This window comes from Canis lupus, chromosome 17 (genome assembly GCF_011100685.1).
Source record: "Canis lupus familiaris isolate Mischka breed German Shepherd chromosome 17, alternate assembly UU_Cfam_GSD_1.0, whole genome shotgun sequence".
In the NCBI taxonomy this organism is placed as follows: Eukaryota; Metazoa; Chordata; class Mammalia; order Carnivora; family Canidae; genus Canis; species Canis lupus.
The window spans coordinates 34510975-34537923 of record NC_049238.1 but is presented as its reverse complement, the minus strand read 5'-3'; the positions used below and the strand labels follow the sequence as shown (position 1 = coordinate 34537923).

General features: G+C 49.7%; 1 protein-coding gene across 5 annotated transcripts in view; it reads right to left on the bottom strand.

The window, feature by feature from the left end:
- The window catches only part of NEURL3 (neuralized E3 ubiquitin protein ligase 3), a 30907-nt gene extending 7525 nt beyond the window's left edge, over positions 1-23382 (bottom strand). Inside the window, exons 1-4 of one of the 5 annotated variants that reach the window (XM_038561365.1) lie at positions 23254-23382; positions 22779-22862; positions 21969-22062; positions 17219-17370 (exon numbers count right to left, since the gene is read on the bottom strand). The gene's annotated coding sequence lies outside the window, so the exon portion shown is untranslated. The other 4 variants (XM_038561363.1, XM_038561364.1, XM_038561366.1 and 1 more) reach the window with 4 other exon arrangements.
- Between the last annotated feature and the right edge of the window lie 3567 nt (positions 23383-26949).

Here is a 26949-nt window from a genome sequence, read left to right as displayed (position 1 = left end):
GGGTGCCCAAGACAGCACCACCGTCACACAACACACTCAGTGTTCTAAGTCCAGTACTGTATTTTTTTAAAGCTTATATTTATTTATTCATGAGAGACACACACAGAGAGGCAGAGACATAGGTAGAGGGAGAAGCAGACTTCCTGCAGGGAGCCCGATGTGGGACTCGATCCCAGGACCTCGGGGTCACACCCTGAGCCAAAGGCAGACACTCTACCACTAAGCCATCCAGGTGCCCCAGCCCAATACTGTATTAACTTGCTAATCCTCATGGTAATTTCTCAAAAATATCTATTCATTATAATGATCCCCATTTTACAAACTGGGAAACCGAGGCACAAAGAGGGGAAGCAAGTTGTTCACCATCACAAGTCAGTAAACTTCGAATCAGGACTTGGCCTTGGGCCTCTGGCTCGAGAGCAAGTGTATTAACCCCTGAGCTACTGTAACGGAACCAAGCCAATAAAAGCTGACAGAGCTTTTGCAGTAAAGAAAGATAGGCTATTTGTTGGTGTGGCACCAGCCAGGAGAACGGGGGGCTAATGATTCCAGTCCTGAGTTCCCTGATGGCTTACAAGCTGGGGTTTTTAAACGATGAAAACTCAGGGTCTTGGATCATGCTGATTGATTAGGGATTATGTGGGCTCTGATATTTCCTTTCTTGATGACCCAGCATCTCCCTGACTGTTTGTGGTAAGCGGATGGTTCTGCTTCAGGGACCTGGTTGTTCCGCTTTAGGGGCCTGGAATTGGGGGTAATTCTCAGCAGATTGCATTACTGCTGTCATCTGTAGAATACAAGGGCAGAAATCCTACCTCCTGGAACTATCGGTAAGATGCAAACTAGCATTATCATTTTTTCTTGCAAACATGGCACATTATGTTCGTTCTCGCGGGCAGAAGAGCATCCCACAGACTTTTCGGGATGCAACATAATCTTATTTCCTGAGGTATTTTTACAGGTCCTTACATCAGTAACTAAGGGCTCTGGGGCTCTGGTCAGAGGCAGCTAGGAGCCATATGTCTGTATCGTGGGATCTGTGGGGGCTTGCTTCCCCTCTGTCACTGTGCCCACTGTCCCCCCCCCCCCCATGCCTCTTCATTTAGGCTACTTTGTAGCCTTCTGAGCATTTAGTGGTCCCTCCCTGTTTGTGCTGACCCCACAGTAGGAGCTTTATGGATTATTGCTAAAGGGTTACCCGAGTGAGACAGAGGCCACCTCTCGGCGGAGACCTTCTGTCGTGTCCAAGCCACCTACACAGCAAGGCTGTGTGCATGTCTGCTCCAAAGGAGTGTGACTGGCCCTTTGGAGGAAGGCAGCCTTCAGACAGTTCTTGAAGCGTCCCCTGGTGGCTATAGTCGGTACTGCAGGATGTGCTGAGCCCCTCAAAGCTAGGAGGGGCACCCCCAGGCAGGGAGGTCAGAAGGCTGAGGCTTCCAAGGCCTCTCCGCCTCCTCTCCTGTCCCCGAGCCCCCTCATAGTCCCTCATCCTTCCCCAGGGTTCCCTCACTGGCAGTCAGCCCTCATCATTTGCCCAGGCTGCATCATTTCAAAGGGCTTCCAAAGAAGCATTTCCTAAGTAGCCTCAAGTGCTCTGAGAAGCTGCTGGACAGCTGTTTCAATACCCAGCCATACAGCTAAGGAAGCTGAGCGCTTGTCCAGGGTCCAAGCCAACTGTGGTGGAGCAGAAATGGAAAGCCAGTGGAAGCCCAGCCCAATCTGGAGACAGCTAGGCAGCCTGGCCCCTTGTCCCTCCCACCACCAGGGCCCTGAGACCCCTACCTTATTACACTTGCCTGTGTTCAGCTGTTCCCCACTGGGTGGAAATCTCAGAGGGCAAGGGGCTGCCGAGCCTAGAAACCAGCCCCTCAATCAGGGCCATGTGCACAGTAGGTGGTCAGCAAGGATTTGTGAGTGCCAAGTAGGGCAGCGTGTCAGTGCCTCCTAACGTTGCTGGTACGCCTACCTAATGACCCAGACATGCCTCTCCTAGGTGAATGCCCAACAGGCTTGGGTGCATTTGTCCACAAAGACCGGTACGTGAATCCTCGGAACAGTGTTATTCATAACAGCCCCAGACTAGAAACAGCCCAAATGTCCATTGTGCTGATGCTCTGACGTGCTGCTCAGATCCTGCTTCAGGACTGGAGAACTTCCATGTGGTTAACTGAGGTTCTTGCCGCAAGGACCATAGAAGATTCATTGCAATAAAAACAAAGTACTGTTAGCCACAACAACATGGTTAAACCTCACTGATGTGATGTTGACTTAAGAGAAAATGCAAAAAGCATCCATTGCATCCCTCTACTTATATGAAGTTGAAGAACAAGCTAAACTAATTTGTGGTGTTAGAAATCAGGACAGTGCTTACCTTTGGGAATTAATAACTGGGAAGAGGGCATAAAGAAGCCTCCAGGGTGCTAGAACCGTCCTCTATCTTGAATTCATCCAGGTGGACTCTCAAACTGCGTGTCAAGTGTACCTTAATTACATATTGGCTACATTCCCTTCCAGCCCTAAAACTCTGATTCTGAGTAAACTGATGAATGATGGAGTATCCACCCTTGGAAAATCCTCCCTAGAAGCCAGAGGGCTTAGCTAGCACTGCTGCCTGGTGGAGAGAAACGGAATTGACTGTGGGTCTGATCCCCCGGAGGGGAGCGGTTAGGAGACCACGCAGGCTTCCACCTTTATCTTTGGACACTTGTTCCCCTTCCTGCCCACTCAATTCCTGCTGATGAGCCACCCAAAAACTCTGGGAGGCTAGCATATCCTCTGAGTCAATAGCTAGACCCCTACCCTGGGCCTCGGGGTCTGGAAGTCAGGAGAGGGAGGCTAGGATGTGCCAGCGAAGCAGCCAGTCCTAGTTAGGCGTGTGCTGTTCCTTCTATCCCGCTGCCCTGTCCAGATATTCCTGGCCTTGATTCTGCTGTGGGCCGAATCCACTGCCACCACTGCCTGGGCCCCCTGGCTCCTGCCTTACCAACACCAGGGCACCTTCCATGTGCGAGTGTGGAGCCTATCAGGGGAGCCAGAGGAAGGAAGCAACCTAGGGGGCCAGTTGGGTGATCAGAGGTAAGAGAAAGGGGGAAGGGAGAGGTTTGGGTTTGTTTTCCTGTTTTCCTTCTCCCTGTGTCCCCATTTCCCCACCCACATCTGTCAGCGAGTCTGTCCTGGAAGTCTCTGGCAGCTGCCCTGGGGGTGGGTGAGTGTCATGTCTGTGTGTGTGTGTTCAACAAAAATTTACTGAGCACCTCCTATGTGTCAAGCACTGTACCAATTTCCCTAGAAATTGGAGAAAACTCACTTCTTGTCCCTCAGTCAATTCAAATACACCTTGATACTTAAATAAGTGCTCTGAAAGGACCAAACTGAGGCTGGGAAAACCATGGCTTCAGCAGGGGGTTGTTACACCCAGAGAATGGGTGAAGGTTTTGTGGAGTAACAGACATTAAAATTGATAACTGCAGGGGTGCCCAGATGGCTCAGTGGTTAAGCATCTGCCTTTGGTTCAGGTTGTGATCCTGGAGTCCCAGGATTGAGTCCCACATCAGGCTTCCTGCATGGTGCCTGCTTCTCCCTTTGCCTATGCCTCTGCCTCTCTCTGTGTGTCTCTCGTGAATAAATAAAATCTCTAAAAAAATAAAAATAAAAAATAAAATTGATACTTGCAAGCTAATTAGGACTTCAACAGCAAGAAAGGAAAGAAAGGCATTCCAGGAAGGAAGAACCACACATGCACACGTAGAAATGTAATTGTGCACATTGCTATCTGGTTGTATCACGTAAGATCAGGATTGCCTGTGTATCACCGAACATCCAAAAGAAGAGTGACTTAAAGAAGACCTGTTCACTTCTTTTTCACGTAAAAAAAGTTGAAAGTAGACAATCTAGGGTAACCATGACAGCTCTATGGTCATAAGGAGCCCAAGATTCTCTCTACTTTTCTGCTCCACCATTCTAGCACTGGCCTCCATACTCAAGATTACTTTAGGGACCAAAAGGACTGCTGGGGCTCCAGCCAGCACATCAGCATTCCAGGTAGCAAGAAGGAGAAAGACCCAAAAGGGCATTCATCTCAGCTAAGTCAACTCCCTATAAGCTGACTCATTGGAAGGTTTATGTAACATTTTCATTGACATTTCATTGGCCTGAATTATGTCATGTGGCCACAACTAGCTGCAAGGGAAACTGAGGAATGTGGTCTCTATTGGGGGAGCTACTAAAAATCAGGGTTCTCTTGTGAAGGAAGAAGGAGAAAATGTAGATTAGGTAGGCCATAAGCCCTATCTAGCCCAGTGGTAGAGTGGAACGCTGGTCCTCCAGAGTGTGGGCAGAGCTCGCAGCAAGGACCTAGATCACACTGGCCATGCTCAGGAGGGCTTGGACTTGATTCTGTAGAAAACGGAATTGCTACAGGATTCTGAGCAGGAGCCTTGGGTCTGGGGCCTGGAACAATTCACTCTGGGGAAAGATCCATCAGGCAGAGGAGCCGGAGAGGGTTGAACACAGGTGCAGAGCATCAGGAGTGATGGGTTGGAGGCGGCAAGGAGGAGGCAGTGCAGGGCTGAAGAGGGTACAACAGGAGAGCCGAAGTCAAGCCTGGCAACAGTGGGAGGTGATGCCAGCTTCCCAGGGAGGGACACTCACCTGCTGAGAGCAAGTCTGGGAAGAGATCTGAGTCTAAGGCAGCTGCGAGCCATCAAGTCAGGGGGCCCAAGGGCACCTGGGAATCCAGGTGGAAGTTTGGGGAAGAGGAAGGGCTGGGCATGCAGATTTGGGAGTTGCCACTCGTACAATGATGGATGAGATCAGTGGGGCAGGAGTGCCCAGCTGTTGAGCTGGAGGAATGGGATGGACTCTCCAGAGTTACTAGGGAGGGAAGACAACAGAGTGGGCAAGTACATAAACTCTACAGCCAGACAGAGCTGGGTTCCAGTCTTGAATTCGCCACTGAACAGCCATAACCCCCCAGGCCAGCTAATTGCCCTTTCTAAGCCTTAGCTTTCTCATCTGCAAAATGGGAACAAAGGTGCCTACCTCAGTCCCTCACCACAGAAGGGCAGCCCTCCACTTATTGGAGGGGACACCAGTGCCTTTCCTGCTGGAAGATGGGTCCCCTGGAGCCCTTTGTGGGCTCCCTGGGGAGTGAGTCATGAGCACTGTGCATCTCCGGAGCTCTGAGAACCTTTGGCCCAGTCTGGCCAGGGCAGCCCCTGGCTCAACCACATCTCTGGGCAAGCTGGTGGATTGGGCGAGGAGTTACGTATTTGCTAGGAGACAGTCCAGCAGGAGGTGAGGGCCAGCCACAGACTCGGTAGAGATGATTCGAGGTAGGCTCAGCCTGGTTTTGGAAACTAAGAAAGACAATTGCTGGGGCAGAGGGAGAGAGTCCAGCCAGCCATCATGAGCAGAGCAGAGATGCATTGTCTGCACCAGCCTGGCCCTGCAGCGTGGGCAACCAACATCCAGCCAGGACAAAAGGCCTGGCTTGGAGTCTGAGAAGACACCCCCACCTCAGCCCAGAAACCCAGCTCATCCACTTCTCATCCAGAAAGACAGTCTAGCCCTTATCCCCCAGAATGATCCCAGACAGAATTTTGGGGAAACCAGCACATCAGGGACAAGCATAAGGGCCCTTTAGGACACTAGAGAGGGATAGCAGAGACATGGAAGGTGCCAGGAGCGTGGCATCCCACAAGCTAAGAATGGGCAAGAGGAGGGAGTGGGGGGCGGCCAGGTGTAGGGTGGGATGACAGCTGGGAAGAGGCCATTGGGTTTGTGCAGGAGGAGGTCCACTGTTGGAGAGACCGTGCGGGAGGGATGGAGGCAAAAGTCTGAAGGCAGCTCCTGGAGAAGTGAATGTTGTGTGCGACGGGATCCTATAGGCTGTGATTGTAGCTGCAAGTGCCAGAAGCTCAAAAAAGCTCAAGACAGAGGTTCATTTCCTTCAGAGCACAAGTCTGGGGTGGGGGCTCTGCTCTGCACAGTCAGCATGGCCCAGGGCTCTCCAAAACTTTTGCTTACCCTCACTAGATACCGCCCTCCTCCACGTGGCCGAGGGCCGGCCCCACAGCATGGTTCAGCCAGCTGGAGCCCCGGTGGTCAAGGCAGGCTTGACACACCCCTGCCCTTCAAGGGCGCAGCCAGGTGGGTTCCCACGGCCCCTTACTTCATCTCGTAGCCCATTGGCCAAAGCTTAATCACACAGCCACACCCAGCCACCAGGACTAGGAAATGTAGGGGTTAATTCTGATCAGTCCTGTGCCCCGCTAGAAACTGGGGCATGCCGTTGCTATGAGAGAGAAGGAGAGAATGGCTACAGGAGGACAAGCGAGCACTCACAGAGTGCAGGGAAAGAGAGAGGGTGGCAGCCAGAGGGTACCAGGTGAAGGAAGGAAGGCTCGGAGCATGAGAGCACCTGCACATGGATGCAGGGACACGTGTGTGCGCACCATATGGGTCCACGGCCTGAGTGCCAAGCTGCCTGTGCTCCATTGTGGAGGCACTGCAGGTGGTGTTGCTGCTGAGAACTGGTTCTGCTAGCCAGGAGGACAAATCACCAACCTTTCCAGAAGAATTTTTCAAGGTTTCTTGGAGGTCCTTCTGGTCCTACACCAAAGCCAAAATAGCACTGCTCATTTGGGCTATTGTCATTGGGTCCAGTGCCTGGCCACGGGCACAGTCCTTGGACAGGGAGCAACCACCCCAGACCCCTCCACCACAGCAGAGCTGGTCCTCCAAATATGGCCAGAGTGGGCTCCAGACTATTCTTTCCCTCTAGGAGCCTCTCCTCTCTCCATTTGAGCTTTTGGAAGCAGGATAAGAACAGACTCATCCCCTAGAGATGAAAAGGTTAATAATAAGGGTGTCTCTGTTCTCACTGGGCTACACACCTGTTGACTACTGCTGCCTCTCTCTGTTCCCTGTTGTGTGTGGAAAAATATATGTTGGAGGGAAGGAAGATAGGGTCCTTGATTCTGTATTAGTGGGACTAAGTTGTCCTGGGAGTTGATTTCCCCATGGGTAACTTGGCAACTAAACGCAGGCATGTGCTTTGGGCACCATGTGTGTGCTTACAAATAGTCTGTCCTTATGTACTTCATTCTCTCCATTCGTGAGTGGACACACATCTCATCCTTGGTGTGTGCCTTTACTGAGGACTTCATTGGCTCATTGATTCATTCAGTCAGACAGTTGGCAAACATTTCCTGGGGCCCATGTGAGCTAAGTACCATGGAATAACTTAGCACGGTGGGCAGGTTAGTAGCTAGTATAGATTAAATCAGGATTGACTCCAAAGTTCTTCACTCTTTGGCTAATTCTAAAACAAAGATAATTGGCTCCTGAGTGAAAGCCCTAAAGGCATTTGAAAGATGTGCCAAAGTATGTGACATATGGTTGGCAGCATATGTTTATAAAACCTCATTTCTTTGTTCTCAGGTGTGTTCCACAGAGATGAGGTGGCTAAACCTGGGGCTTCTGGATTAGTGAGCAGTTGCCTCTTTGGGTGAAGTCGTGCACGGAGCATGGGTTTATGGGGGGCCATTCCGAGTGTGGAGCCCATGTGTGAGCTTCCAGTCCTCTTGCAGAGTGGGATGTGCTAGTCTTAGAGCTGAAGTAAAAAGCCTCAGCTGAGCCTTCTGTTTAGGTCCAGAGGGGAACCCACTGCCTCCCCTCAAAGGCTCCAGGGATTCCAGGGTGGGGGAGGTCAGCAAAAGCCCCCATGTTTCTCCAGGCTCTTCCTTGCCCTGTTTCTTCCTTCTGCTGAAGCCTCCTTCTCCTGTCTTCTTTCCTATGGATGTTTTCTTGCCAGCAGCCAGCACACCCCAAGATAGGCTCTTTTTTCTTTCCTTTTTAAGATATATGTACTTATTTGAGAGATAGAGAATAAAAGAAAGGAGAGGTAGAAGAGAATCTCAAGCAGACTCCCCACTGAGTGCAGAGCCCAATGGGGCTCCACATGGGGCTGGACACTGTGACCCTAAGATCATGACCCGGGCTGAGACTAAGAGTCTGATGCTCAATGGACTGAGCCACCCAGGCGCCCCTAGGCTAGGCTCTTCTTTCCCTCCAGGATCCCTGACACAGGTATTTGTGAGCAACAAATTTGACTGAAGCTATAGGCCCCTGCTGTGTGAGAGGAGGGAAGATGCATAGTGCAGCTGAACACAGAGAACAAAGTTAAATGAAGCTCAACCAACCACGGTTTTCAAGGATCCTCAGATGTTTCCATCACCAGGACTTCTTCTTTTTAAGATTTTAGTTTTTTTGGCAGAGAGAGAGAGAGAGAGAGAGCATAAGCAGTGGGGAGGGGCAGAGGGAGAAGGAGAAACAGACCCCTCACTGAGCAGGGGCCCACCATGAGGCTCAATCTCAGGACCCTAGAATCATGACTTGAGCCAAAGGCAGATGCTCAACTGACTGAGCCACTCAGGTGCTCCATCCACCACCAGGATTTCTCACTGTTCATTCTTTAGGAGCCTTCCTTTATCCCTGCTGGCCCCTTATTCTTCCCCTATCTCTTTTTTTTCTTTTTAAGATTTTATTTATTCATGAGAGACACAGAAAGAGAGAGAGAGAGGCAGAGACATAGGCAGAGGGAGGAGAAGCAGGCTCCATGCAGGGAGCCCGATGTGGGACTCGATCCCAGGACTCCAGGATCACACCCTGAGCCGAAGGCAGATGCTTAACCGCTGATGCACCCAGGTGTCCCTCTTCCTCTATCTCAAAACCAGTTCTCCTGTCCTCACCCTCAAACCCCTGTTTATTTCTTATGCAGAGATGTTCAGCTCCCCACCCCCAACCAATACTATCTCCAGGCCTAACTCTGCAGGTCCCAAGACTCCCCAAGGTGCTCTGCTAAACACCAAGACCACTGGTTTCAGACTGGCAACATCATGGACTGAATCAACACTGATACCTTTCCCTTTGAAAATACCGAGAGGGGATCCCTGGGTGGCTCAGCGGTTTGGCGCCTGCCTTTGGCCCAGGGTGTAATCCTGGAGACCCAGGATCGAGGCCCACGTCAGGCTCCCTGAGTGGGGCCTGCTTCTCCCTCTACTTGTGTCTCTGCTTTTCTCTCTCCCTCTGTGTGTTTCTCATGAATAAATAAATAAAATATTTTAAAAAATAAATAAACTTGGAGCTGAATCTAACACACTGTGTGACCTTCCGAGGCTCCCTGAGAATCATATTTCTTAAAAAAAAAAAAAAAGAAAAAGAAAACACTGAGAAATTTATAATAAAATGTTAACTGAAAGATACTAGAACCACAGCAGAACTTGAAGAAAGGGTGGGGAAATACCCAGGTGTCAGGTGCACAGAGTTGAGCTCTGGCCCTGGATATGGGCCCTAATGACAGAGGCTGAAGAGTCAAACCCTCCTTGGATCAAGGGGTGTGACCTTCAGGAGACATGGAACAGAGACCCCTATATAGCTAGGGCTGCCCCTCAGGAAAGAATCAACCCATCAACCTAGAGAGCTAACAGTGAATCTTGTCTTGGGTTAGGGCTCTGAGTGGGAAAAAAGATTCCTAGGAAAAATCAATACTTAAAACCTTAACTCTTCACGGGAGTAGCATCTATAAATTTATGCTATCCATGGGTTGAAGAATTCCCAAGCTGAAAAATCAACACAGAAATATTCCCCTGATGAGGTCCTTGGAGCAGTTGGTACAAACAGAGAACAGATCTCTGGGGCCATTTTCATAACCCAGGACACACAGGACTCCCGCAGAACAAAGCAATCTCACTGAAGATGAGCTCACAAACACCAGTTACAAATCACAGGAAGAAACCATCTACTGTGAAGGAGAGTTGGCAAGTATAACAAATAGAAAAATTATCTCCAAGAATTTGGGATGACAGAACAATCTGAAAAAGATACCAAAGCAGTATGTTAAAATAATTAAAAATATAAGGGAAGGAATAAAAATGATAATAAAAGATCAGGATGCTTTGAAGAAGAATAGATTGAATGGATGAAATTTTGCTAGAATGGAAAAGAGATAAGAATCTTGAGATTGAAAAGGCAACTGAGGGCAGCCTGGGTGGCTCAGCGGTTTAGAGCCACCTTCGGCCCAGGGCAGGATCTTGGAGACCCGGGACTGAGTCCACATCGGGCTCCCTGCGTGGAGCCTGCTTCTCCCTCTGCCTGTGTCTCTGCCTCTGTGTGTGTGTGTGTGTGTGTGTGTGTCTCATGAATGAATAAATAAAATCTTTTTTTAAAAATTAAAAATTAGGGGTAGCCTGGGTGGCTCAGTGGTTTAATGCCACCTTCAGCCCAGGGTGTGATCCTGGAGACCCAGGATCGAGTCCCACATCAGGCTCCCTGCATGGAGCCTGCTTCTCCCTCTGCCTGTGTCTATGCCTCTTCCTCTCTGTGTGTTTCTCACGAATAAATAAATAAAATCTTAAAAAAAAAAAAAAAAAAAAAAAAAATAAAAATTAAAAATTGAAAAAATGAAAAGGCATACTGAGTCCTGGGTAGGATAAATAAAGATAACTCCACATACAGACACTACAGAACACCAAAGATAATCTTAAAAGCAGTCAGAGGAAAAACATGGCTTACTTTAAAAGGAGCAATAATTACATTGATTGAAGACAACTTATCCACAATAATAGAGGCCAGGCCATAAGATAATCTTATGTATAAATGTTAACAGTCATTGATTTGGGCATCCCTATGTTTATTGCAGCATTATTTACAATAGCCAAATGATGGATGCAGCCCAAGTGTCCCTCGATAGAAGAGCAGATAAAGAAGATGTGGGATATATATATACAATGGAATAATACTCAGCCATAAAAAGAATTAAAATTTGTTATTTGCAACACATGGATGGATCTAGAGAGTATAATGCTAATGGAATAACAGAAAGACAATACCATATGATTTCACTCATGTGGAATTTAAGAAACAAAACAAATGAACAAAGGAAAAAAAAGAGACAAATCAACAAACTCCTTCCCAGAAAACAGACTCTTAACTATAGAGAACAAACAGCTAGTTACTAGAGGGGCGGGGGTGAGGGGTGAGGGAAACAGGCGAATGGGATGAAGGGTACCCTTATCGTGAAGAGCACCAAGTAACGTATAGAATTGTTGAATCACAATATGGTACACCTGAAACTAACATAACACTGTATGTTAATAACACTGGAATTAAATTTTTAAAAATTTAAAATAGAACAAAAAGGTCACTGATTCATATCACCACCACCAATATAAATAATTTGAGATGTTAAAAATAAAATGAAATAAAATACTAGATAACAATGCATGGAAAATGAGACGTGGGTAATTGGGAGTTGAAGCTTTTAAGATCGTCGGCGTTATTTGGAAAGAGCATAAAGATACTGATTAATTTCACCCCTTGTGGTTTTTTTTTTAAAGATTTTATTTATTTATTCATGAGAGACACAGAGAGGCAGAGACACAGGCAGAGAGAGAAGCAGGTTCCATGCAGGGAGCCCGATGTGGGACCCGATCCTAGGACTTCCAGGATCACGCCCTGAGCCGAAGGCAGACACTCAACCACTGAGCCACCCAGGCCTCCCAATATCATCCCTTGTTAAATCAAAGATGCATGAGAGAGCTATAAATTAACTCCTAAAAGAATAAAAATAAAGTATGCAACATCCAAACTGGTATTGGGAAAAGGGGTGAGCTTAAAGAAAATGTGACCAATCTAACAGCAGGTAGCAAGTGGAAATAAGAAGCAAAGCAAGAACACAGTAAATATAAATAAAAGAGCACATTAAATTGAAATATATCAATAATGGCAACAGATATAAACAGACTATATTTGCCACCTATATAGCAGAGATTCTAGAACTACATTTTCAAAACTCTAGCTCTATGCTATTTACAGGAGATATGCCTAAAACATACTGACACAGAAATATTGGAAGTATTTTTGTACTAAGAGGATACTAATCAAAAGAAAGATAATATAGCAGTATCAATACTAGGCAAAATAGACTTTAAGACCAAAGTCACTGCTAGGGAAAAAAAGTATCACTATAAATAATAAAAAGAATAATTCACCAATAGACTAAAACAATCCTGAACCTGATTGTACCTAATATCTTTAAAATATACACAGCAAATATTTACAGAATTACAAGGAAACACTGTCACAGCCACAATCACAGTGGCAGATTTTAAACAAAGGGCTATCGACTCCAGGTCTCCCAGGCATGAGTCACAGAACCTTTAAGATTACAGTCTTTCTTTCGATATAGTCTAATTCTAGACGTAATTCCTTCAAGTGCCAGCACCTATAAAATAAAGAAAGCAGTACACATTTGTCCTCACCCCGGGTGAATAATCTCACACTCGTTAGGCAACAGAAATGTACAGAGCCAGATGTTTTTATTAAAATAGTCATTTTGGGGCAGCCCGGGTGGCTCAGTGGTTTAGTGCAGTCTTCAGCCCAGCGCGTAATCCTGGAGACCCTAGATCAAGTCCTATGTGGGGCTCCCTGCATGGAGCCTGCTTCTCCCTCTGCCTGTGTCTCTGCCTCTCTCTCTCTGTGTGTCTCATGAATAAATAAACAAAATCTTTAAAAAATAATAATAATAAAATAAAATAGCCATTTTTTTCTCTTGCCACAAATGGACAAGCCTCAAGCTGTAGCAATAGTCCCAGAAGGATTTCCTTGAAACCCCGGAGGAGCACCTATTTTACACTCAGGGTAGCTATGCTCCTGAAGACACTGGGTTGCAGTAATCTGAATTTTTGTAAATTAAATCCTATTCCCCAATGCACAGATGCTTAGACGTAGATTGCATATCCACATATTATAAGTTAGCAAAGGAGAATACTTTTAAAAAACCTTAAATGTTATCTTAACCAACCTCTGGTTTACAGATAAGCCAATGACACCAGGCAAATGAGTTTTCCAGGGCTCTCTAGCTAGTGTGGTGACCAGCACCTGCCTCCTGGCTTCATTCAGAATTGTACTGAATTGGGGCACCTGGGTGCCTCAGTGGTTGTGACCCTGGGGTCCTAGGATCGAGTCCTGCATTGGGCTCCCCACAGGGAGTCTGCTTCTCCCTCCGCCTGTGTCTCTGCCTCTCTCTGTGTGTCTCTCATGAATAAATAAAATCTTAAAAAAAAAAAAAAACAAAAACGAATTGCATTGAATTTCATGTAACAAAAACCCGGGATGGTGGCTTAGCCACATGGGGGCTCATTTCATTCAAAGGACAAGAAGTCCTAGAGTGGGAAGTCCAGGCTGCTACAGCTGCCAAGCAAATTATCAAGGATCCAGCATCCTTGCAGCCTCCTGTTCTGCTTCCTTGGCAAGTAGCTTTGTTCCTCAGGGTTTCATGATTGGTGCTTTATCCCACTGTACCCTCCAAGCAGGAAGAAAAAAGGAAGTGAGAAGGAGGAAGGGACAGGGCCTGTGGCAGGAAAGTCAAACTCTGCTAGAAACCCCAGCTGACTCCTTACATCTCGTTGACCAGCAGGGCTATCCCTAGCTGTAAGGGATGCCGGGTTGGCTGGGTTTTTGCCAATCCCATTAAAATCAGGGTTCTTCCATGCACCCCCATTAATAACAAATTAGCCTATGTTCATGAACTGCTTACCGTGTCAAAGACCCTGGTTCAAGTCCTCACCTCTCTGTACTTTCAGATTAGGATTTTCCCCCTTCACATTGCCCTCACTGCATCGTATGGTAGCTATTCACAACTTTCCCTGGAAACGAAGTTGTCAGCTTTTTGAAATTAGGGACTCTGGCAAGGATAGAAAATTAGCTCATGTAGGAAAACAGTTGTGAAGTTTTCCATGCCATACATATACAAAGTGGGATTTTTATTATCGATATCGGTATCAGTACGTTTTGTACAATCTCCTCCTCCCTGTGGCGGCTCTGTCTTTGCACACATACGTGTTTGGCACATGTGTGTTCTATTGCTCAACGTACCACATGTGCATTTCCCCCTCCTCTTCCTCTACCCCTCCAGTTTCTGCTGGATGTGCAAGGGCTCAGGAACCAAGCCGCGCCAAGCCTCTATGTACCAAGGATGCCCTCTCCAGGTGGGGAAGAGGAGCCCAAGGGGACTGAGACTCCCCCACCCCACAGCAAGCTATTTACCAGCCTGGCAGGCCTCTGTACAAGACCTTGTATGTGGGGTGGGCTCTGGGAAGGGAGGCAGTGGAGATACTCAACTGGAGGGGAACATACTCAACTGGAGGGGAACTGAGGCAGGACCAGCACAAATGAGGACTAGAGAAATCCTTTGTCCCCCAGAAACCAAAGCCTACAGTGCTCTGCCCTGGGTCTGTAAGGTCCTGTCCACCCCAGGGCCCGATGCAACAGTGCCCTGCTCTGAGAAGAGGGCAGGATGCAGGTTGGAAGCCTAGTGGCCCATACGAGGCAGATTTTTCATGCATTAATCTCACTGTCTTCACAGTAACACCAAGGTAAATATTTCCATTTTACAGATAAGGAGAGTGAGGCCCAGAGGCTAAGTAGTATACTAGGGGCCACACAGTAAGTGGCAGGACTGGGAATTGATCTGACTCTCAGCCTTTTCCCTTTCACTGAAGATGGGTGCTTTGCCTCCCATTTAAAGCACCAGCAGGCTCTCTGGCCTCATCCCTGAGGGGGCAAGTGGCAGAAGCAGCAGGGGTCAGACCAGAGGGAAGGTGAGGTGCCTGGTTGCCATCCTCCCATCTATGGCTGCTTCCTCCATCTCCACAGGCAGCAAGAACAATTCTCCCATGGGCTCCCCACTTCACTGCAGCCTCCTCAACTCCTCCATCTGGGGGCCATCCAAAAAAGCTCCCCAGGGCACCTGTGTGGCCTGGTTGTTTAACTGCTTGCCTTTGGCAGAGGTCATGATCCCAGGGTCCTGGGATCGAGCCAAGCCCGTGTCTCTCTGTTCAGCAGAGACCCTGTTTCTCCCTCTGCCTATGTCTCTACCTCTCTCTTGTGTGTCTCTCATGAATGAATAAATAAAATAGTTTTTAAAATAATAAAATTTTTAAAAAGAAAAAAAAGAAAAAGCTCCCTAGAATGCACCAGGCCAAGACCCTGACCTGAAGCCTCCCCTCACCTCACCCACCCCCCTGCCCCAGACCCCACAATCCCCCTACACTTGCTGGGAATCCAGAGCCTGCCCTGTTTGCTTCCCAGACCACGGTGCCTTTCATGCCCTTCCTGCCTTCTCAGTGGCCCCAGAGGCTCCCCCTTCCCTGTCTCTGCCTGCTGGCCTTCTTGCTGGAGGAAGGTCCCAAATTGCATGCAGGGAGGATGGGACTGGGTGAGGTGGGGGGAGTGGGATGGAATGCCAGGAAGGCTGAGCCCAAGCCCTACCCTTGGTTTGCTGACCCTTTCCCAGAGGAGGCATGACAAATTCAAATAAAGACAGCATTTAGGCTCTGGACCAAGAGTCCTCGGGTTCTTGCAGGCAACCCTGACAGTACAGGCTTTTATGAAGAAGCAGCAAATCCTAAGAAAACCATCTTCTTGGGTGGACTTAGTTGGGACAGAAACTGCAGACTGATGCCAATTCGGGCCTATCTCCATGTCAACATGTACAGAATGTACAACGGCATCCAAACCATAATCCTCAATCCTGGTGCAGAGCCTCGGGTGGCTACACAGTCTCTGCTGACCCGTGACAGTGGCTGTGATAGCAGGACCCATGTCTAGAGCACATATGGCTCCTCTTTCTAGTGCTTGTCACAACCCAGGAGGTATTGCTCTGCGTATTTTACAGATAAGGAAACTGAGGTTACTGAGGTTAGGTAACTCAACCAAGGTCACATATTTAGAAAGTGGTGGAACTTTTCAAAATACTAAACTGGGGAAATGCTCGCCATTTGTAGAGAAATTTTCGATAAGGCATAAGGACACAGGCTTCCAGTTAACCCTCAGTTACCCAGAAAAATCAGTTCTCCAGAATGTCCCTACATGTGCGTGCATGTTGTGCATGCATGTGCTTGGGTATTTTGATCAACAGAGTTTTCCATAAACAGGTCAGACCACAGGGGTATAGAAATCAGCATTGTATTCTCTGAATTCAGTCCTGTGCTTGGAGACGCCCAGATAACAGGTAACAAGATATACTCCTTTCAGAGCAATGGCAGGAAAGGGGGATGAAGCATCCACTGGCCCGCTCTCCAACCCCTGGCTCCCACAAGCAGCTGACCCAAGGTTCACAGGCCACCTCCCCAGACTTGGAATCGCTGCAATGCTGAAGGAAAAGCAGGAGCCTGGCAGCCTCGGGATAGGGCTCAGCCACCACTCTGCAGGGTGCTGTTGGGTTGTAACAGGTCAGATAGTGAATATGTTAGGCTTAAGATCTCAGTCACATTTTTTTTTAACTTTAAGTAATCTTCCCATTGAATGGGGGGCTCAGACTCACCACCCTGAGATCAAGAGTTGCACGCTCTTCCGACTGAGCCAGCCAGGCACCCCATACATTCTTCTTCTTCTTCTTTTTTAACAGCCCTTTAACAATGTAAAACCTTGTAAAAATGGAACCAGGCCAGAGAAGTTTCCGAGACTGTACCACAATAAGGCAGAACCCCTTGCTACCCCTAAGTTCTCATTCTGCTCCTTAAAATGGAGATGCTCCCACCTTTCTCCTTGGAGCCAGGGTCTCCCTTCAGCCCTCAGAACTAATAGTCATCCCCCTGCTCTAAACCATTCATAATAGGGACTTACTTCAATGTCAATATTAGCTGCTGCTCCAAGCCCTAATACGGCGCCACTTTGGTGCCTTCCTCTCTCTCCAGACCCCCCTACATCTTAACTACAGAGGTACAACACCAGTTGCTCTAATAGATCAGTAGCCATGTGGCCCCAGCCCTGCCAACTGCACCGACCAGCACTGCCCTAGAAAGGGTGTATGTGTGTCTATGCATCTGTGTCCTCCTCACATGCTCAGCTGACCCCACATGTCCCTGACCTTGGCCATGTTCTGTGCTTGTCCTTGTGTGTGGTGTGCATCAGCCAGGCCATCTATACCACAGCCGTCTTGTGTCTATAGGACCGTCTGCATGAGAACAGCTGTGTTCCTGGCCCTGCCTGAGAGCTCACGATGGTCCTGCTTACAGGGCAAATTTTGTGCTGAGGTGGTGAGCTAGGCTGAGGGCGCAGTGCAACAGGCCCAGGCCAGGTGTTCTGGGGGCCCAGGAAGACGAACCATCAGCATCTCCTTTCCACACCTGTCCTAAGGTCATAATGAACTTACTTGAGTCCACCAGGGTCCCTGAGCCAGAGAGTTTCTGTGACTGCAAAGGCTGGATAGTTGAGCAGAGCTGGGGTCTGCAAAGGTCAGAAACCACAGCCGGATGAGAAGAGCCCTCTAGGCTCTCCTGTTCCATTCCACCCTGGCAATCCAGCCTGAAAAAAATGATTAACTACTACATATAGAGCAATGTTTCTCTTCTCGATAATGACAGTTAAAAACAAAACAAAACAAAACAAAAAAACCCAGAGCACAAACTCTGCTGAGCCAAGGGGCCTAAAAGTGACAGTTAGGGTAGGGGGCCAGTGTCAGGGATGTTGAAGATACTTGAGTGGTTCTTTTCAAGTTGGTTTTACCAACTTTGCCAGAACTGGTCTCTACAGTGGGAAGCCAGGCCTGTTCAGGAAAAATTCTGAAGAGCTTCACACCTCTATCCCCAGGAGGATATACAGGAATTCGCAAGCTGAGGGGGAGGGAACAGCAGAGTGAACGGAGGGTGCAAACGCAGAGGCATGAGGGACTTGATAAATGACCTGAGAAGGGTGGGCCCAGCTCGGGGCCTACTGGGGCAGGTGGATGGAGCTCTCTTTCACCTCTGCCAGGACGCCCCAATCATCTGGGCCCCCAGGAGGGTCCCTGATGGCCCTGGAGGCCCAGCAGAGCCTGTGGGGCAGGAGGAAGCACCCTCCCCTCCGTCAGCCCTTTCTGCCCTGGGCACTTCCCGGCCCCTTTTCTGGGGAAAGAAAGAACTATATGGGAACAAGGGGCTTTCAGCGAGGCCCGAGGGGCCAGCGCCGCGGGCCCAGGAGCTCCCTGCCTGGCAGTAATTTGGGCCCCAGAGAAATATTGGCAGCCTTGGCTAACCGAATTATTCTTTCGGTTTGAACCAGCTCCCCCTTTTGACTCAGATCCGGCTGGGCAAGGAAAGCGCTTTCCGAAACCCCCACCCGGTCTTTCGAGCCCAGAGCGAGGGGTGGGGGTGCGGGGCCGCTGGGGGCGGGGCGGGGCGGGCGGGGCGGGGCGGGGCGGGGTGCGGGCGGCGTCTGGGCCTGGGGACCCCTGGGCGGCGCCCCCCGCCCCGCCCCGCCCCGCGCCCCCTACTGCGGCCCCCCTCGGCCCCCTCGGCCGGCGCCGCTGGGCTCCGCAGCACCCGGCGCGAGCCTGGTCGGCCGAGCACGTGCTTAACGCACCAAAATAGAAAAAGAAAATGCTTGGAAAGAATTTGATATTTCCAAACGAGCATCGAAATCGCCTTACGGGAAAAGTCAGTCTCGTGGGACTTCTTTACACTAATTTAACCATCCAGAGTTGTTTTTATTTCACATTACGCCAGGGAGGGGGAGGAGGCATCGTGATGTTTTTCAGGGTTTAGTCCCCCGCCCCATCCCCCGGCCTCGGGCCCTCTCCAGCAGCACCCCATGTCAAATAGGTTCAAGCCCACATGTCAAATCCCTTGGGCCACAGGGCTGCCCAGCTGTTATTTTGCAGAATTTCTCTCTCTCGGCTGCCCACTAGCAGTTCTGCTTATTGCTCCTACCACTGACTCACAAGGGGAGGAGGGGATTTCTGAGCTGTTTCAAAACTTAACCAGAATATTAGGGGTTTCATGAAGCCCTTGTTTATTTTTTTTTAAAAAAGCCCCCAAAGCCAACACAATATGACACAGGAACAGGAGGGAAGGTGGAGTGGGGAGGGGTCTTCCAGGACCAAACGGCCTATATGCTCATTACAGCTGGCCCTGGGATCCAGGTTTCCTGTCTCCCTTCCCGGAGCCCTGGCTCACACCACGCCTTCTGCTCTGGGCTGTGGAGAAGAGCTGGCATTTATGGAGAGCTTCCTCCTGTCCGCTCAGCTCTAAGGTTTTTATAAGAAATAGCTCATCTAGGGGCACCTGGGTGGCTCAGTCAGTTAAGTGTCTGCCTTTGGCTCAGGTCATGATTACCCGCCTTCCTCCACAATCCTGGGATCAAGCTCCTTGTGGAGTCCCTGCTCAGCAGGGAGCCTGCTTCTCCCTTTCTCTCTGTCTGCTGCTGCTCCACCTGCTTGTGCTCTCTCTTTGTCAAATACATAAAATCTTTTTTTAAAAATCTTTAAAAAAAAAGAAAGAAATAGCTCATTTAGTGCTAAAAGGTGTGAGAGCTATGAGTATACCATCCCCATTTTACAGACACGGAAACAGCATAAAGAACTTCACTGACTTGGGGCACTTGTCATAGGGGGAAAGATGCTCACCACTTCCCCACTCCACTGAGGCAGATCCTACTCAGCCACAGCAGGGCTCAGGTTCACCAGAATGAGGCTAATGGGTGCCTGGAACCTTCCTATTGCAGAACCAGGGGGTCAGGAGCCTGGGGACTCTGAGATCCTGAAGGGATTGGGGATGTGCTTCCCTGAGTGGGATCCAGGGCCCCAGGTACTGCTCACCCTCCACTACCACCACCACCACCACCACCACCGAGGGGCAATGGGATAGGGATACCCAGTGTAGGGGCTCTGAGCCAAGCTCCCAGCTTGGGGCCAGAGCGATGGAGTGACCACAGACTTGCAGAGTCACCCAGCCCTGGAACTCCAAGAAGAAGGGAACGTGTATGACCTCAAAGCTAAAGTATAGAATATTCTGCCCTTAAAAATTAGGAAGTGCGGGGATGCCTGGGTGGCTCAGTTGTTGAGCATCTGCCTTTGGCTCAGGGCATGATCCCGGAGCCCCAGGATCGAGTCCCACATCGGGCTTCCTGCGTGGAACCTGCTTCTGTCTCTGCCTCTCTCTGTGTCTCTCATGAATAAATAAATAAAATATTTTAAAAAAAATTAGGAAGTGCTGGGGTACCTGGTTGCCTCAGTCAGTAGAGCATGTGATTCTTGATCTCGGGGTTGTGAGTTCAAGCCCCACATTGGGTGTAGAGATTACTTTTTAAAAAATCTTTAAAACAAAAAAATCTTTAAAAAAAAAATTAGGAAGTGCTGCTCCAAAGAAGGCCTAGATGTTATACGGTGAAGGGGAAGGGCATGGGGGTGGGGGGGTTGAGGGGTTAGAAATGGATATCCTCCCTTTCTCCATCCTTCCCTCCTTCATCGCCTTCTATGCATCTTCATTGAACATCTGTTATGTGCCTGCCCTCTGTGGCCTCCCACTTGCTCCTCTTCCCTTCCAGTTCCTTCTTCACCAACTAAGATCTCCTGAAGCAATGCGGGACCTCAGACAAGTCCCTTCCACCTCTGAACATCAGTATGTTGACAGAGCAGTGGCCTGGGCGCTGTGGCTCTGCCAGCAGCATGGTGTAGGCTGATGGCATGGATCATTCCTAACTGTGGGATAGAGGCTCAATGGAGGCTGGACAGTCAGATAATGACATAGGAGTGATGTGACAAGAGCACCAGTGTGGCAAATGTCACAGCAGAGTTGTATGCTGGGAGCCCTGGGACACACAGGGGATATGGATGCCTGCTTCATGTGGAGCCTTGGAGGATGAGCAGAGGTTCACTGGGTGGACATGGCAGGCCCTACTGAGCCCCGGAAGGCACTTGGGCACAGAGGAAACAGCACACAGAAACCCTGGGAGTCAGAAACAGAACAGAGAGCACCAGGAAGATGGTCCTCTACAGCCCAATACAGTGTGGCTGTATTGCCAGATTTGTCAGGGAGGGGTGGACACCAAGCCAGCGCCATGCCTAAGAGAAGCCAGAGGAGCCACTTCCATGCAGTCTTCTGTCTTCAGTTGTCGCTAGTACCAACAGTCAGGACTGGAAAGCCTGCTGAGGCCAAGGTAGGGAGGCAAGTCAGTTGCAACAGCAAAATCCCAGAGGCCAGCCCCATGGCTAAAGCAGCAAAGGCACAAATGGGCAGCTTGGGATAGGCAGGAGGGCTGGACAACCATCTGTCCCCTTGCTGGTATCCAAGGTAGGCCAGCATGGTGCATCAGATGTGGAGAAGGAAGCCTCGGGGGCTGAGATCTCTCTAGTGAGTTGCAGTCGAGCGGTGTCCATATGTGTCTGTGTTCCTCTGTGTGAGCTATGGGCTCCTCTGCATGCAGGATGCATGTGCAAATGCACAGGTGTACATAGGTTCGTATATGTGTTTCCAGGCACACAGAAGCAGAAAGAATGTACAGTGGTGGGGATCCCTGGGTGGCTCAGCGGTTTAGCACCTGCCTTTGGTCCAGGGCGCAATCCTGGAGTCCCGGGATCGAGTCCCATGTTGGGCTCCCTGCATGAAGCCTGCTTCTGCCTCTGCCTGTGTCTCCACCTCTCTCTCAATGTGTCTATCATGAATAAATAAATAAATCTTAAAAAAAAAAAAAAGGATGTACAGTGGGTGTGTGGAGGATTTGAGCTTTTGGTTGGCAGAGTGGGAAGAAAGGAGGGCCTGAGGTGCAGGCAGGACCATTTGGACCTGAGTTCTCCTTGGGTTCTCCCTGCCAGGCACTATTTCAAACATAGTTGGGATGTCAGGAAGGGAGGGCAGTCGCAGGCTGGGTAATACCAAGATGATGACCACAGAGGCCTGGCCTTCAGGTGTGAGATGGGGTGTGGGGAGATGTGCCAGAGAGTGGGAGGCTTCTAAGGGATATTAGGTTCTTGGAGCCAATGGGTCCCAGACAACTCCAAGCCTAGAAGCTTTAGTTTTGATGTTAGCAAGGTCCCATGCATTCATTTGGGGAGCAGGAAATAAGGCAGCCTCCCCCACCCCAAAGCCCATGCTTGACGAATTGAAGGGGTTGATGGACCTCGCTCATGTTGGAGATGAATCACTTACCTTGCTCATAATTCCTCCTGGCATCCTGGTTACTTTCTTCCATAGACCCAGTAGCACACCAAATTTGCCCAGTCAGAGGCAAGTTCGGGTAACACTACCAACACAACAGAATGATCGTTTGTCGAAGGCCTATGTTATTTCTAACCTCACACTAACCTTGTAAGATGGGTACTGCTAACCCCATTTTACACATGGGGAAATTGAAGATTAGAGACCCTGAGCAACCCAGTAACGTGCTGGCTCACCTGCAAGCACACGCACTGGGATTGGAAAGCAGTCTGCCTGGCTTCAGAGCCTGGGCAACTCCTGTTCCAGTAGCTGGGCTGAGAGTGAGAGTGAGTGCAGCCCCCTGGGAACTTGTGAACCTGTCTGTGCTTCCCCTTGTCCTTTCGTTAAATTAATTAGTTAATCGATTAATTAATTTAAAAAGCACCTATATCACTGCAAGAGCTAAGGTATGTAAGAGCTGGGCCTGGCCTGCCTCAAACTTCAGTGGCTCTAAGCTTCAATTATTCTATGCTGCCTTGGTGTGTGGGGAGAAGTCTCTGGGCCCCAGCGGCCTTACCTGGTAAGGATCCAGGTCAGGGTTATGGAGAGTGGGAGGATACCTGTGACTGGCTCACAGCTGGGACTCCTGTATCGGCTCTGGAGGGGTCTCAGACAACAGACTCTAGAGGTGAAGGGGCAGCTCCTTGATCAACTCACTCCCCCAGTTTATCATGACCCTGCCCTCAGGACACCAAAAGCTGCGCTGGTGGTCACCTCCTGCCTAAGGACTTTCCTGCAAGTTTAAGGGAATTGGGCACCTACCTCGCTTTTACTCTCTCCGTGTCCTCAGGCCAGTCCTCAGCCCTTCGCCCCGACAGTAGGCCTGCAGCTGCCGAGACAGGAACTCTGAAATCCGGGAGGAAATAGGGGACACTGAAGAAAAGAGCAGCCCAGCCCCCTCTTGCCTAGTGCCCACACCATTCACCTTGCTGGGCTGCCCCCACGAGGGACACCGATTCTTCCGACAGGGAGCAGCCCCAAACTTTCCCTGAAGCCCTTACCATCTGGTAAACTGAGGCCTGGCGGGCCGCTCCCCCCCCCACCCCCCGCTAGCTGGCCGCCTGCCCGAGCCCAGGGTCCAGCTGTCAGGGCCCTGGCATCCCGCCCCCGCCCCGAGGCTGGGCCGAGCGAGCGGCAGCGGCGCGCCAGCCGCGCCCCCTCCTGGCTGCGCTCCCGGCCGGGCCTCTGGAGCCTGCCTCTCCCCCTCTGATGTAAACTGATATTTTAATTCTCTTACAAGGAATGGTGTTTAGAGAAATGACTTAACCGGATTACTCATCGTCTATAATGACTTGGCCTGGCTCCGAGGCTATTCCTAGACATGACGCTTGAGGCTTTGATTCTTTCTCTCTTTTCTTTTGCTACCTTTTTTTTTTTTTTTTTTTTTAAATACCAAGAAATTACAGCCCTGTGCTCGCGGCGGCCCCGCCCCACACGCCCGTCGCACGGCATCCTGGGAGACGTAGTTCTCTCCTAGCCGGCCTGCCGCGCCGCACCCTGGCATCCCGCATCTCCGGCAGGTGCAGTCGGGGTCCAGCATGGCAACCTGCCTGTGATAAGCACCCCTCGAGCAGAAACCCCTGTTGTGCAGTGATTGGGAAACTCACTTAACCTGTACGTGCCTTGGTTTCTCCTGTGTCAAATGGGAGACAGTCGGACACCGTAGGGTTGGAGGGACAATTGGGATCTTATTTTAAGTAAAAGGGCTGCATAGACCCCACGTTTTAAGAAGTCTTTGTCCTGTGCCTATGTACTGACCTCAGGCTACCTACCACTTTGTATTGCAAAGTGACACAGAGAACCAGGCTTTAGTTATTCCAGTCCCTGGGGCTTAATAGTGACCTGGCCCATCGGCCTTTTTCCTTACTCCTTACTGTTTGCAGATGAGCCTTGGAACTTCTCCAGCACAAACTCTCTGCTCCTCAACGGCCTCGGCCGTAATATGGGGATAAATATAGTGTCTACATCACAGGGTTGGGATGACACTAAATGAAATCATCAAGGTAAGATGCATGGCATAAGGTCTCATAAACACTGGCCCAAAGCATTATGCCCTCCTAGCGCCAGGCTGGCTGCATAACTGTGTGAAGAAGGGATGGCTAATTCCCTGCAGCCTTTGAGGTTAGCAAGGCTACATCTTCTGATCCAAATGATCGGGACTTTGTTCTGGTTGCGGCTATGTCCTCAGTGTCTAGTGCCCAGTGCTGACACGTAGTCAGACCCAACATGTGTTGTTTGAATGAGTAACTGAAAGATTACCCCTGCTTTCCAGATGAGGAAACTGAGGCTGCATCAGGTCAAGTGACTTGCCCAAGGCCATATAGCTGGGCTGTAAGATTAGGGATGCAAACCCTCAGTTTATCTCTTTGTCATCCACTCCCCACCCCCCCAACACCGGGGAATCAGCTTTCACCCTTCAGGCTCAGGAAGGGCAGAAGCTCAGGTTTCCACCCTGCTAGGCCCTTGGTGGGGCAGAGGAGCTCCCAGCCCAGGCCTGGTCCAACAAAGGAAGTTGTTCTTGATTCAGCCGAAGGGCAGGACTAAAGGGTGGGGGTGCACTGGGGGGTCAGAGGGAACAAGTAGCTGGGTGTAGACATGGCTCCCTTGGTGGACAGAGCTGGGGAAGCTAATTTTCACGTCCCCTGGGGGGAAATGGCCAAAACTCTTCTGGCTGGAAGTTGGGCCCTTGGCGATCTCAATCTTGGCTGGATCCCTGTCCCAGCGCCACACCTCCTCACTCCCTCACCCCCAGCAGGTCCCCAAAGGCTGAAAGCTATTCTTGGCTTTTTCTAAAAGAGGCATTTGAAGGCATGAGCCAATTTTTTCCATTCCTGAGCTTGGGTATCATCTATTTCGGGCGTTTGTTGTTTTCCATGAGTTGCAATGCCACTGTGAAGCCGGCCTTTCCTGGACAGCAAGCACGAGGGAGCAAGGCAGGAGCAAGGCGGGGCCAGCGGTTAAAAATACTTCCCGCTTCATTTCTCCTTTGAAAACAAAGCCCTGGGGGCCTTTTGCAACTGCTGAGCCTGGGAACAGAGCTTCTCAGGGCAAAAACTGGCAGTATGTTGTTTCCTGAGTGAGCTGGATGTGGGTCCCAAGAAGAAGCAACACTGACGTGCTGTGTGACCTTGTGCAACACACTTAACATCTCTGAGCCTAGTGGCCGCCTCTCTAAAATGAGGCCAGGTGGACAGATCTTGAATGATCCCTCCAGCTCTGAGAGCTCCAGGATGAGAAGCACCTCCAGGGCCAAATTTTCTTCCTAGAACTGGGCCAGCAAGAGGTGCTGGGAGTTAGGAGTTAGGAGTTAGGAGAAGGCAACTTTTAGCTTAGCTCAGTCTCTGGGAACACTTTGTGAGCTTTGAGCCCTGAAAGTGTTCTAAGGTGGTCCTGAATGTTCTCAGAGGATTCGTGTAAAAGGAAAAAAGATTAAACGCCATCAAAGAGGGAGTTAAATAAAGACACTGTGGTAGATCCACACCAAGGCACGCAGCCCAGGAGTTATGAGACAGGCAGATCTGTGTTCTGACATGGAGAGATCTCCAAAATCTATTGTTGGACAAAAAAGCAAGACTGGAACAATCAGCATTGTATAGTTTGTTTAGAAACACACATAAAGCAAAGCTAAATGTTTTTCTACACCATGGATACATACATTTATGAAAATACATAGGGAAGGTTCTGGAAGATTTTATCCAATCTGATAAAAGTCCTTATCTCTGGGGCAAGAAGGGAACTGAATTTGGAGTGGTGTCAGAGAGGAGTGATTTGTTTGTAATGTTTTACAGGAAGAATGCATTTATTTGTGGGGCTTATTTGTTTGCTTGTTTGTTTTTATTGACACAGAGAGAGATAGCAAGGCATCGAGGGGCTAGGCGGCTCCTCTTAAGCTGTCCCAGGCTGGGATCCTATGGTTGGAAGGCGCAGGGGGAGGGGGGCTGTGGGTGGGAAGCGGAGGTGTGTGACATAGAGGCTTGAGCAATGGAAGTGTTTATACTTTTAGGGAGGCAAATGGAGATGTTGTTCCTCTGCAAGATTTATTGGCCATTGTAAATTACATTCTATTGCAAACAGTTGCCTCAGGAGGCAATTAAATTTAGATCATATTGTTCTCAGGTTGGCACAGGCAGGTGTTGACTTGCTGAGGCTTTGCACAACAGCCACTGTCTGTAAGAGTGTGGTCAATTGCCCGGATGGCAGAATAACCCTATTCCTTGGTGGGATGAGCTGCTGCCTTGTAAGGTAGTGAGCTCCTTGTCAGAGGGGGTATCCAATCCAGGAGGCGGGATTTGCCTAGACTGTGACCCTGAAGAGAGCAGGCAGGCCTCTATCCCAATCCTAACCACTAGACCACCAGGGAGCGTCTAGGCCTCTATCCCAAACCTTAAGCAATCAATCCTCATAGAATGGGTGAAAGTGGAACCAGACAGGCCATTAAGCTTCGCGGCGGCACTCCATCCACTCCATCCACTCCATCCACTCCATCCACTCCATCCACTCCATCGCAGCGCCCGCCACCCTACCGCAGCCTCAGCTGTCCTGGGGAGTTTGTAAGATGTGGGGAAGTGGGACACACTATGACAAACACCAATGATAACAATTGTTCTGGACTGTTACTAAATATTGTCGATGATGTGTTTGTTACTAAATCTACAGGCACTGGCTCTTACAAACCGACCCATTATGAGGGAGACAAGGGAGCTCACCGTGTTGTCCGCTCTTGACTGAGCCCGTAGAACATCTTTCATCCCAGGGTCACCAACCTGCAGCCCTGGTCCGTTTGTTTAGGGTGATAGGTGGGCAGTAATGGATACGAAAAAGTTTGGTGGGTGCCTGGGTATGAGGGCTCCTCCACCATCTGAACTTCGAGTCTGCACCTCACCCCTGGATTCCAGGACTCACTTCAAGCAAGCTACCAAGGAACATCTTCTGG